Raw genomic sequence first — 9616 nt, forward strand, 5'->3', positions numbered from 1 at the left:
TGCTTTAAAGCTTATTGCTGGTTTTTCAGTGACCAAAATTTTAAATTTAAAATTAATTTTTAACCCAAAATTTTTGTTTTGAAGAAATTTTAAGATCCCTTTATCTTCTAAAAGCCAATTTTTAATCTTAAGAAAAACTTTTTCTCTAAAATTCTTCATTTTATTAATTAACTCACCGCAAACTTCCAATAAACTTCACTCTCAAAACCAATAATTTGCTTCTCATATGCATCTACTTGTCGAATAATCGTTTTGACAGCTCGGCTTCTCATTTGTGAAAAACTCCGCAAAGTAGCTGTCTCTACTTGATTAGCACATTAACACAATTTGCCGGCTTCTTAAGATTTTTACTCCAGATACCGTTCACTACTTCACTCAATCAATGTCGCTTGCTGCAGTCGTCAACTTGCCCAACAAAGAAGGAACACCCGAGACACAAAATGAGCATCATGAAGACATCGCCGCTAATAATTTACAACTTTTGCCATCAGCTGACGACATTTTCATGACGGCGAAATTTGTGCGCGATTCCTAGCTTGACATTTGAAGAGGTGAGGTGAGGAGATCTTGTCTTGTGATTTTAATCAATTTCTTTACATTTTTTTTTCTCCATTCATTTTACGGGATTTGCAATTCTGCGGAAAATTAAGATCACAAAATGCATTGAAACTGGCACATGCAATTAAATCAACGTGTTACACTTTATCGCGCTGTCTCTGTCTCGCGCGCTATTCTAATGCACTTAATAATGGATAAAATGCTAATATCCCGCATTAAATGCATTTTAAGTTTGGAAATTTGCACCATTTGTACGTGAAGAAGATAGAAAGTCACATTTTCTCACAAGTACAGTCAATGGATGAAATTCTTGCGGCGGATAAGGAGAAAAATGCATATTATAAATAAAATATAACGTAAAAAAAAATACTTTCACCAAATAAAAGTCAAATAAATATTCAATTTTTCCCTGCATCTTCCAATTTCAATGGTATTTAACTGGTTAAACAATCAACATGTCGCGCATATTGTTCCGCTGACTCATCTGTGTGCACGAAAAATCCCATATAGAAGATGTTTCTCATTTGAATATTACTCGGCTCGAATAATTTTCATTCGAATTTGTCTGTCTATTGGAATCTCTCTCTGTGTTTCTCGCTAAATAGCATAAAATATGTTCAACTTTTGTTTTTCGTTGAGTCGATGCGATGAAAACAGATGTGTAGCTAAGAAAATTGTTTTAAGATGGGCAAATTTTGGATTTTTTCCAAGTTTTGACAAAAAGGGCAGCAAGAAGGGCAATATTTTTGAAATTGCCCATTGAATTTTCTTTTCGAACAAATGTGGGCAGAAAAAGGGCAACATATTTCTTGAAATTCTAAATTTCTAATTAGGATTAACAATTTAAAAAAAAAAATGGGCGGAAAATGGGCAAAATAAAAAAAGATGGGCTACAAATGGGCATTTTTTAAAAATTGCCCTTTTAATTTGGCTTCTTAAGAATAATTGATAGAAATTTGGCTAAATCCTTAATTTTGCCCTTCAAAATTTACTCGTAAAGAAAAATGGGCAGCAAAAGGGCAAAATTTTGAGAATTATTCTTAAAATTCTGAGTTTTTAAAAGAAAAATCTGCAAATAAAAAATGTCTTTAAAATTTCCCCTAAAATTTAACTCATTAAGATAGATGGGTAGCAAATGGGTAAAAATGGGCAAAATTGCCCTTGATGATCAAAAAATGGGTATTTGAAATTATTAAAATTGCCCATTAAATTACCTTTTGAAGAATTGCAGCAAATTTAGAAATGGGCAAAATTGCCCTTGTTATATGAGCAGAAAATTTCAAAAATCACCTACAAATGTCTTTTTATAATTCTTAAATTTGCTATTTGAAATTAAATGTTTGGGCAATAATTTAATGGGAAATAAATGGGCAAAATTGAAAAATTTGCCCATGAAATTCGATATTTAAGAAATAATGGGTAGCAAATGGTCAAAAATTTTTAAATTACTCAAATTAGACAAAAATTGGAGAAAATTCTTATGAATGCCCAAAGGGGCATAAATGGGCTGAGAATTATCTTAAATCCAAAATTCGGGAAATTTTTAATTGAAAACTTGAAAATCAAAGTTTTTTGAATGAAATTCCTTGTCTTCCAATATTTTGTAAAAAATGGGCGATGAATAGACAAAATCAAAATTAAAAGAAAAAAAAAAATAATTTAAAAAATTATCTTTAAGCCCCTTTGATACTGCAACCCAGCCTCTTTAATAAACCATTAACGACCAATATACACCATCATTATATTATTCAATCTATCTTTTAACATTACCTGGCCTGCCATTGAATTGAATCGCAACAACAAGAACAAATATCCTGAAGATGGTATCACTTTACGAAATACATGTCGTATTGTTCGTTCGATATCGACAACTGTTGTTGTTTTAAAATTTTCTGTTTAGGTTACTAAACTAATGTTACTATTTTTTTTTTATTTTGTCTTGACCCAAATTATATTTAAAATTTATGTTAGTACTGCCATGAAGTGGATCTTTCGCGACTTTTTTAGTCACATGAGATTTTTATTTGTTTTGACTTAAACTTTTTCTAAAGAGATTCCTTTGTTTTAGAAAAAAAAAACAAAATACAAAACAACAGATCTCGCTGCGAGGCGTTGCTAGAGGGTCACTTCTCTAATTATGATTAGCTAAACAAAAGTGTTGAGAGCTATTGTTACCTTTGAATGTTACATATTTAGAAAAGAGCAATTATTTTGGGAAGATGATGTTCTAGTTTTCGGAAGAGATAAACAAATGAAAGGTGCCGTTATACAAAAAGGGCGAAATTGTGCCATCATGAGTCCCTCTAGCGAACAATTACTCATGTCATCATCCAGCTACTACTTTGGCTTGTACTTTACTTGTAAGTAAATTATTCAAATTATTTTCATGCTTTTAACCAATTTTAATAACATGAAATTAAATTTAAAGATACTTTCCTCCAGATAGGTGAGTGTCAAGATACACGCGACTTTTTTCTGTGCAAATTTAAAAAATTAAGAAATTTTTGCTTAATTTCAATTTTATTGCTGGCATAGAGACAATAGAACAAATCGGCAATGAACCGCGAAGAGAGAGACAGAGCAATTAATTTACACGATTCGTGCAACAATTTACATTAGCACCGCGTTCATGACCAAAAAAAGTTACCTTCACGCGATAGCGACATAAGAAGTGAGAGTTCTTTCTCTTATTTTAGCGTAGAAGAAAAAAAAACGGCAACGTGTTAACTTCTGGTCAAAATCTATTAAAAGTAAATTTGGGCTACTCTTCCGTATTGCACATTTCGCCGTACGTACGTGTGTGAAAATCTTAGAAAGTTACAGCAAAAAAGGGAAAACAAACAATCGGTAAGTAAGCATAAGTAACTAGTTATCGGAAGATACATCACAACTCTTGTCATTCTTTGTTATTCTTTTTACTTTCGTTTCATCGAATGAAATCGCATATATAGCCGTGCCGTTTTTGCAATTACGGCGGTGATTGATTATTGTTTGTTCGTTTTCACACACTTGAGATATATGTTTGGAACTCTCTGGGAAAAGTGACATAAACCTACAAACAAAAATAAAGTAAAAGAAATGTGCAGTGTGGAAATGATACTCTAGTTTAAATGACAGCGAACTAAATTTTCGCGTGAGTCTCGTAGTAGTTACAAGAACAACAAGCAAAAAAAAAATTGTAATAATAATGGTAATGTTGTCGTAAAGTTTTTTTTTTTATTTTTATTTTCAGTGTTGCAGCAAATAGACAATTGAATTTATTTTTTGCATGCAAACAGGTTTAAATTACCATTTTGCTACATGCATTACCACTGTATAAAACACGCAGTTGATGCAAGTTGCAACTTATTATTATTATTAGATTTATTTATATGAGTTCATTTCTTATATTATTAACCTAATTTTGGTGTGTGTATCTATTTAAATTTATGTCATTTCGCACACAATGTTGTATTAAAATTTCAATATCAACGAAAGTTTTCTTGTTCCTTAATTCTTTTTGAGAATTGTGAGTTCAAGGTTAACATGTTTTCAGAAAGACATGAGCGCTTTTTGATTTAGAATAAACTTTTGAAGATTACATTTGGTATAGAAATACTCAGATCATTAAATTTGTACCGAAAATTGTCAAAAATATCGAATTTAGTTTGAATTGATACATTTTTGAAATAATTTTAAAATTGCTTGAAAATTGCACTTTTGAAAAACTAGAGGTCCTATTGTTTCTTTCAAAAACTTAAATTTTTACTTATTTTGAATCTTTGAGATTTTATCATAAGTACTCGCATTTTTTTCATTACAAGGAAAAATTTTCTGTGAAGGTCTTCGACTGTTACAAATTGGGTTACAAAAAAAGCTGGCAACTTTATTCGAAAGTTTCAACCAAGAATTACAATAGTTTTTTTAATGCTTCAGCACATGTCTTTGAATAAAGAAGAAGAAGTGAATAGTTCGTCGTTCAATAGTTTACCATTGTAATAGAACACATCAACCTTATTTACGTTGCTTCTTACTTTTTCCAAATTCTCCTTTAATGTATTAATGTTAGATGGTTTTTATCCATTGAACTTACCAGTATCTTCTTCACCTTCTTCTTAATAAGATGAAAGACTTGCTAAGTAGGGTAAGTCTTTATCATGACAACTTTGCAGGTGGCTATCATCTCGGTTTTGTTAATTAAATTTAATTAATTTTTGAGGTGATATTTTGAAAATATTTTTGGAATAAAATATTGTCCAGAGACTTTGAAACGTACTTTTAAGTGTTAATTAAGTTTGCGAAACAAACGAGGTTTGCATTTTTGTTTTCGTGGTCTGGATCGAGTTTATGTACTATTGCTAAGTTTCCAGTTAGAACATTTAGTGCGCTGCCCATGGCTTATTTTTTTGTAAGAACACTTCCATAAAGCACAAATCAGTATTTCATATAAGATCAAGAGTCATAGATTCGGTTCAATAGAAAAAGTACTTCATTCAAAGTACTTGATGGATCATTAAGAGTTTGAAAAATGTTCTTTATACAAAATCCATAAAAATTTGCTCAATTCAAAGATTCTACCTGCAAAAAATTAAAAAATAATTAAAATTTTATAGAAATTTACTTACCCAAGTGTTTCCGGACAGACATGCAAACCTCCAAAAGAGCAAATTTTTTTTTCCTGAAATGCCCTAATAAAAAATAACAATGAGGAATAAAAACAATTACAAATCAGAAAATATTCCAATTTTTCAAATTGATTTCTTACCTTTTTTTAATTTTTTTTTAAGGTTCGTTCCTTATTTTTCATATTTTGCACAAATTCCATCGAAACACTTCAGAATCACATTTCATACTGCGGCAGATGAATTTCCATCTATGCCATCCGTTATGAATATCATTTATGGAAATGTTTATTATTTATGCTGTCACTTAAGCAATTTATAAATGAATGAGGATATGCAGATAGATAATCTTTATTATATTGTCTAAGAACTGCGCGTCTTACGCAAAAAAAGCATTGAACTTATACTTCCTTCTATTTTTTTTTCAAGTACAAGTTTCTTCTTTTTTAATAAAGAACAATGATAAGGTAAGATCGTATTAAGAACTTTTCTTAATGGCTTAACGGTCCATTATTTGGATGAGAAATAACGGTTGTTTCCATTTCAGAGAGATGATCCAACGGGAGAAGAAGAAGGAGGTGGATGATTTTATCGCACGCACCGTCAAAGGCACAAAGGAAAAGTTGAGTGAACGTCGTCACCCGACGACGATGCGTTATTATTAAATCATGACGACGATAATGATGATCTGCACTCATGATAATTCACACTATTAAGGTGTTATCGCGGTATTTTATCAGCTTCTTGACGATTGATGCTTTTCCTCGCTGATGTCTTATCTGTCGCGATCGCAATGTGCAAGTAAAAACTAGGATGACTTGGATTTATGTTGGTACCCGATGATATGATGCTTTCATTAGGTTTTGTGTTTCTTCATGTGCCAGCAAACGTCATACTAGAAAGAAATGAGCGATAAAGGCGACATACATTACTTACCATAAGATTCCTTCCTCTCCAATATGTGAAGTAGAGTATATATATTGATGAATTGCAGCAGCAGCAAACATATATCGCACACACATTAATTGATAGTTTTAGCGATAATTTATCTAGTGAGCTGTTATAAATTACTGTGGGTAAAGACTTTTATCTCAATCATGGTGTGTGTGCAATTTCTTTCTTTGACGCGCGCAGCAGTTTCGGTGAAAATAACTATCAGATATCAATATTATTAGAGACACAAATTCGCCACGCAATCAGGTTTTTTACACTAAAAACAAGCAATAAAATTTATTTTCCATTTTTGCCTCGAAAAAAAATAACAACAGAAGACAACAAAACAGGTAAGTAAGAAATAACTGGGTTAAACAATGAAATATTTTCATGATCACGTTCAATACTTGTTTTATAGATGTATATTCGCCAATGTAACAAATGAATAGCGCAGTGCCTATTATTAAATTTACGACTCTTTCACAACAAGCGGGACACATGTATCGTGCATATGATCCAAATCCAACGTGCTTTTTGTTTCTCTGCGCATTTATCTGATTCATGGGATTTTTTGTTTTTTGGGATGCTGCAGCATCATCTCTCTTTCCGTGGAAAGCAAACTCGATTTCTATCTCTCAACGTAAACAACCACGATCATTGTCATAAAAGCAGCTAAGCAGCATATTGATTACACACTTGATTAAGCACAATATTGGTTTACATTTTGCATTTCAATTTCCAAACTAATAATCGACGAGTCGTGCATGCCATAGCGACATAATGGATGTGTTGATTTTCGTTGTTTTGTTATTTTCCAAAATTGATCTAATGATGTGCGAATACACAAAGGCAATAGGTAGATAGATCGATAGAGATCATTATAGAAAGAGAGAAAGAGACCTCTCGTTTGACAACAACGACTGCGGAGCAACGAGAAATTAATTAGAAAAGCCGTGAAATCGCAGAACGTGATTTAAATTAATTTGCCATTTTTTTCGTATAGCGGAGGGAATGTAATGTAGGACAAGCATTCATAGATCACATCGTTAAATTCACACCCAAATAAAAATAAAATGAGAAGAAAAAAAATAAGAATAAAACTTGCATCACGACATTTTTTGGAGTGCGATGTTCGCCCGAAGCGATCTCATTTTTTTTTTATTTTTGGATAATGAAAGACAAGAACAAATCAGTGAAAATACATCGCACCTTCACCGGAGGAACATTCACTTTGTCGTTGCCGTTGATCATCGACTGAGTCATGAAGAATTTGCAGATTTGCGATTTTGTGAGAAAATTGTCCAATGCTTTTGGTAAGTTTTAAAAATTTTAATAATTTTCATTTTTAGGTTTCAGATGGCTCATAATTTGATCAAACGTAAGTAATAAAAGTTTTCATCAGTTCCCATAAGTTCCTTGATCCGAATTTTCTTTATTCATAGTCAAGTTCTTGTCAATTGGGAAACATGGAAGTTCTAATCGAAAAGTTTGAATTTAGCATCAAATCTGTTGAAATATTTAAATGGCAAAATATTATCTCTTTAGAAAGATATACGAAAAGAACCACCAACTTAGAAACAATATTAAAATACATGAAAAACGTCTCCAAGGTTTAGCCGATTTTATGATATAACAAGATGAGATGACAAGAGACATTCAAGATGTTAATACTTAATAAAAATTTGTAAAAAACTATGAATGTACCCAACGAATACCTCACATGAAAGTCCCGGAAGATGAAGTCAAAACATTATGCAAAGACTTGTCCTTGACGTTTACTAATATAGGAGAACTTGCATTGCAGTTGAAGCCTTGGCAGTAACACTGAGCGTCGTTATGGTAGATCATACCCAAATTGCTTCTTCATAAATGTCTTTTTGAATCAAATCGTCTCATACCAAGATTTTCATGTTAGAAGGGCATCCACGATATAACTTTAATAGAACATCTTATCTAAAACCTACAAATTTTAATATCATAAATTTAATCAGCATAATTTGAATTGGCATATTGAAAAAAAATTCTGAGTCTTAAAATCTACTTAAAATTACAAAAAGATCCGCAATTTTACGAAAAAGAAAAAAATTTAAAAAGGTTTCCCCATTCAGAGAATTTTGATAGCTTTCTATATCTGAAAAATTTATTTTTGTTCAAGCTATTTAAATTTTTGGACAATTTTCTCGCAAAATAGCAACCAAAACAGGGAGTAGTACAGAACAAAAAGAAAGGGAGTCTCGTTGTCTATCTGGACCACAATTCACTCTCTAAACATTGCAACACAAGACCGAGATCAGAGGTAGGTGGTTTTCATTTAAATTGATTTCAGTTTTCTTTTTTCATCATTATCATAATAAATATTGGCTGCTTTGTTGCCCGGCTATTTAGTAAAAGCTATAAAATAATTATCAGAGTATTAATAATTACAGTTTATAGCCGTTGATTGCATTTGCCTTCTTCTTCTTAGAGTTGTAACCTCTTCTATAGTTGTAAAAGAGTGGATTGTGGAAGGAAATCTACTAAACGTAATATTTAATTGAAAAATTGTTTTTTTACTTCGCCTTGATGGATGATACGAATCTCTCGTAAGTAAGTCAAATAATTTTTTCAAGTGCGATACAAAGTAATTTAATTATCATTGTCTTCATTCAGCGCGGTGTCTGTGTCTGTGATGTGGAGCTCACATATGATCCAACTTAATTTAATTTATGCATTTCACAAAACAAACCCAGAAAAAAAGTATTACAACTAACGTTTATATTTGCCTTTCTTCGTCGTCGTCGGCAGGCAGGCAGTAGTATAGAGCATTGTGTATCGCGCGCAAAGCAACAACTAATGAAAAACTATGTATTTGTCTATCAATTGTGTGCCACAAAATCTACCGTTTCTCGTGAAAACCGCGAAATATATACAATTTAACATTAGTAAGTAATATAAATTTTTATTTTTGTTGTGTGTGCGAAGAAAATTATTATATTATTATTTTTTTACGTATAGACTGCAGAATTTTTCCGGTTTTTATTAACAATAAATGCTGTGATATTATATCAACAGACGACACACATGTTTTGCGCAAAAATATTTATGGGAGAAAATAAGTAAAATTATGTAGATATTGGCGAGTGAGAATAAAGAGAAGCGAGGTAAGAGTTATATGCGAACGAAAATTTCGCGTTCTTCACAGTGCGCGCTCGTTTTTTTTTCTTCTTGCATCTTTATTAAGACAGTTCGATTGTTTGTTTGTACTTGTAGGCACTTGATATATGCCATTAGAGACCACAAAAGGGAAACTTGCCGCGATTCAAATCACTTTGCTCTCTCGTTTCATTCAATGTAATACTAAAAGTATAAAAATATGCAAAGAATTTTATACATTTTTTTTTATTATTTTCTTCAAAGGTTTTGAGCGGAACGTGAGGCATTTCGCTGCTGCAGAAGACAGGTTGATGACGAAGAAGAAGACGACGGCGAATATTCCTATGAGGAAAGTGAGAGTTGATTCATAACCTTTGCTAAGCGCAGTGATT

The sequence above is a fragment of the Culicoides brevitarsis genome, chromosome 3 (assembly GCF_036172545.1).
Source record: "Culicoides brevitarsis isolate CSIRO-B50_1 chromosome 3, AGI_CSIRO_Cbre_v1, whole genome shotgun sequence".
Lineage (NCBI taxonomy): Eukaryota > Metazoa > Arthropoda > Insecta > Diptera > Ceratopogonidae > Culicoides > Culicoides brevitarsis.